Consider the following 4,433-nt stretch of genomic DNA (forward strand, 5'->3'; position numbering starts at 1 on the left):
TATATATATATATATATATTGACGTATAAATATATATGTATATATTTATATATTTAACCAAAAGTAAGGTTCTAAAAAAACTGTTTACTATTTTTAGACTCCGTCTCTCCTCGCTCGTCCCAGCAGCTCACATCCAAATGTTTTCACATAAAATTTCTTCCATATTACGTTTTTGTTGTGGGATCAAAACAATTTAATCCAGTTTATTTATACGGCACAAATTCACGACAAAAGTCATCTCAGGTCACGCTATAAGGAAGTCAGAATCATTTATCCAACTCGAACAGAATACTTCACTGCAATTAGACGTAAAGGCGCAGAACTGCACGTTTAATATTTTGGACAACATGTAAAACATCCCCAGAAAAAAAAAAATACGGGGAATTTAGTTACATTTTAGGCAACGTGTCCTGAATAAATGATGACTCGAACTGAAGTCCTGAAGAGGTTTTACAAGTACCGATACGTATAATTTTTAAAAAGCTAACTCTCCATAAGAAAAACACACAAATGGCCGTTCACAAACTCAATACAGGTTCTGTGAAAATACACTCACTCAAACACCAGGATGCAGTCCATTACTAAAAAGGTTTGCAAAAATAACTTATAAAGTGTATATTAAATGTTATTTCAATTAAACTACTCATGTATTTTATATATATTTATTTTTTTTATTTATTTTGCCATAAGAAGACAATTAACAACAAGAAAAGTAAAGAAAATATCTGGAATTAGTTCACAGTTTCCTTATAAAATGTTCCTTTCTGGAATAAAGCAACATTTAAAAAAATTTCCAAAACTGTGTGATGCTTGAAAAACACCCACCCTACAGAACTGATGAACTTTTCATCTGAACACTATAAAAGTACTTTTGCAGTACAATGACTCTGGTGGAACTATGACACTGCAACTATGAAAGTTTTTGTATAAACAGCCACTTTTCTTGATTCTGAGCGTTGAACCCTTCTCTGACTCTCGACACCGTCATGGTTCTGAACAAGCTTATATGGAGCGGTGACAAGAGACCAAAGGAAGTCCTGGACTTCATGCTGGACTTCATGACCTTTTTTTTTTGCTGCTGCTCCCAGTCGGCCATGCAAGCCGAGCCCAATGTAAATTACCCTGCCAGACGTTGGACTAAAAGGTAAAATGATCCGGAGTCCTTGTCACCTCCACTCATGTCTCTGACTTGCGGAAGTGTGCCTCAGTTGGCTGCATGGCCTGCCAGGCTGGTTCCCATTACATCCTGCTTCAAGCAATCTGTACCGACGGCTGAGCGGGTCAAAAATGATGAAGAAACAAAATAACCTAGAGAGTGACAAAACCTTGCTTAAATCACACCCAAACTGGTTCTGTGCTGGGAATAATGGCTGTGAAATATGAACAGAAACAGCAGTTTCAAGCCACATTCCTGCTAAATTCAGATTTACAATCCAACATCTTTTACTCTGAAACATGCAAACAGTCTATTTTTGACTTTGAATTGTCTCAGATAGGGATTTGAACTGGATTCTCAGTGTGGGGGACAGGAGAACTCCCCGTGCACTCCAAAAGTCAGCGCCCACAGAATCTGAGGACACAAACACATCAAAAGAGGAAGTCTCTGGAGGGTCACACCAAACAAAGATGCTGCTTTAAGACCACGAACCATCCCAGGGGCCTTTTTGAAATAATAAAGCTAATTGAAAATCGTACCTCTAACAACAATCAAGCTGCATCTTACATGAAAGCTTGTTCTTCATTTTCCAAACAGAGCTCTTTGCTCTCAGGCTGCAGCTTTACTTGTGGTTCCTATAGAGTTGGTAAACGTGGATTGGGAGGCAGAGCTTCCAGTTATCAGGCTCCTCTCCTGTGGAACCAACGTCCAGATTTGTCTATGAGGCCATGTTGACTTTTAAGACCTAGATTAAGATTTTCTTTTTAAATCGTACAGTTGTCTTGGGTTTCATGAATGATCCCTTAGTTAGGCTGCAATAAACTTGCTGGAGGACAAACTGAAAACATGTCCTCAGTCTGTTGCTGTCTTTACGCTCTGCTCTCCATGTTCCTATTGGAAATCATTGCCAACATGAAATATAATTTTATTTAATGTTTTTCCCAATAAAAACTAAACCCGAAGCATAAAAATTACACATGGACGAGGGAAAATACACCTGGACCAGAGGAACTACACCTGGACCACTGAAACTACACATAGAACTTAGAACCAACAACTGAATATCATACATGGACCAGATCAACTACACCAGAAGTATATAATCTACTCTTGGACCATGTAAACTACACCTGGATCACAGAAAATACACATGGACCACATAAAGCACACCTTGGCTAGAACTTACAACACATGGACCATTGAAACTACACCTGGACAAGATAAACTACACTTGGATCAGATCAACTTCACCTGGATCAGGGAAACTAAACCTGGACCATTGACACTATACCTGGACCTGAAAAACAACTCCTGGACTATAGAAACTACAACTGGACCACTGAAATTACACATGGACTATAGAAACTACATATGGATTAGAGAATCTTTTCCTGGATCAGAGAAAATACACCTGGACCATAAAAAACATGACCAGAACAGAGAAACTACATCTGGACCATAGAAACTAAACTTGGAACAGATAAACCACATCTGGATCAAATAAACTACAGGAACACCAACTCTACACCTGGACCATCAAAACTACACCTGGACCACAAAAACTACACCTGGACCATAGAAACTACACCTGGACTATGTAACCTACACCCAGATCAGATAAACTACACCTGGACCAGAGAAACTACACCTGGACCATAGAAACTACACCTGGACTATATAACCTACACCCAGATCAGATAAACTGCACCTGGACCAGAGAAACTACACCTGGACTCTTTACCTGGATAGGAAAAAATACCTGGACCATAAAAAACAGAACAGATAAACTACAGCTGGACCATTGAGATTTCACATGAACCAGAAAAAAAACACACCTGGATCAGTGAAAGTACACCTGGACCATAGAAACTAAACTTAGACAAGAATAAATCACATCTGGATCAAATAAACTACAGGAACACCAAATCTACACCTGTACCATAGAAACTACACCTGGACCACCAAATCTACACCTGTACCATAGAAACTACACCTGGACCCTGTAAACTACACCTGGACCCTGTAAACTACACCTGGACCCTGTAAACTACACCTGGACCCTGTAAACTACACCTGGACCCTGTAAACTACACCTGGACCCTGTAAACCACACCTGAAGCGGTCCTTCTGTGTTCGTCTCTGTCCTCTCTAACCCCAGGCGGTCGAGGCAGACGACCACCCGTCCGTCCGGGGCCTGGCCCAGGTTCTGCTGGAAGCTTCTTCCTGAGTCATTCCTCTCCACTGTCGCCATCATGTTGCTCAGGACGGACGATTGTGACGAAGTCAAGATTTGATGCTTCCTTAAATAACTTTCAGCATGACCTGACAGTGCATTTCAATCTGGACCTGAATTAGATATTTTTAAGTTTCTTAACAGTTTATCAGTAATTGAAATACGGTCCTTTGAATGTTTCGATGTTTTACAACTTTTATTATTGTAAATTTAAGTGAGCATTAACAGTAAAACCCTCGTTAATTCTGTAATTGTAGATTTTTTTCAATGACAGCACGTTATGTATAAACCTAAAAGTAATAACTTTATTGAAACTATTAACAAAGCAAAGCTGAACACTTTGTTCTTTGTTTGAGTTCTGATTTCTGAATCTTTTCACATATTTAGGATTTTCAAACAGTTTCCGCTTGTCTGCTATTTCCCATTGCACCTTTTAGTCTCAGTCTGTCTGCAGCTCGTCTCTCCTGCCCGTCGGTTTAACGCAGCATGATTGGCAGCGTGTTCAGCATAAACAACATGTTTGCAGTGACTCCGGTGTTTGTAAATGTTTATCAGACGGTCAACCTGCTTTCTGTCTGCAAAGAGTCCAGACTGACAGCTCTGAAAGCAGGAACAAGTCAGCTCACACACGAAAACAGAAATCCTTTAACGGTTTAAGTTTGCATGAAAGATGGACGGAAAACAAAATGATCCAGGATTTTAAAGTAGAAAAGAAGAACTCATCTTGTTTTGTGTGAATATATTCATCATATTGTATATTGTATTTATTACTCTAATCTATTTGATTTATGCCCATTCAGTGAAAATCACAAGGAAAAACTTTTCAATTCGCAGTTTTTGTCCTTTTAAACCTCATCGCTCAGGATGGGTTTAATTTGAGCTTTAGTGGACATAAACATGGACATACTCACAAAATACTGAACATCTGATCTGAAAGTGTTGAATTAGAAGTAATGCATCTGTGTGTGTGTGTGTGTGTAAGAAGTTTGACATCTGAGCCATATATATATATATATATATATATATATATGTATATATATATAT

At 38.8% G+C, this 4,433-nt stretch overlaps 1 protein-coding gene across 1 annotated transcript in view; it reads right to left on the reverse strand.

The window, feature by feature from the left end:
• Positions 1–4,433, reverse strand: part of alx4a (ALX homeobox 4a) — a 21,685-nt gene that overhangs the window by 15,525 nt on the left and 1,727 nt on the right. The window lies entirely within an intron of this gene.

This window comes from Nematolebias whitei, chromosome 2 (assembly GCF_014905685.2).
Source record: "Nematolebias whitei isolate Nwh7 chromosome 2, NemWhi1, whole genome shotgun sequence".
Classification (NCBI taxonomy): Eukaryota; Metazoa; Chordata; class Actinopteri; order Cyprinodontiformes; family Rivulidae; genus Nematolebias; species Nematolebias whitei.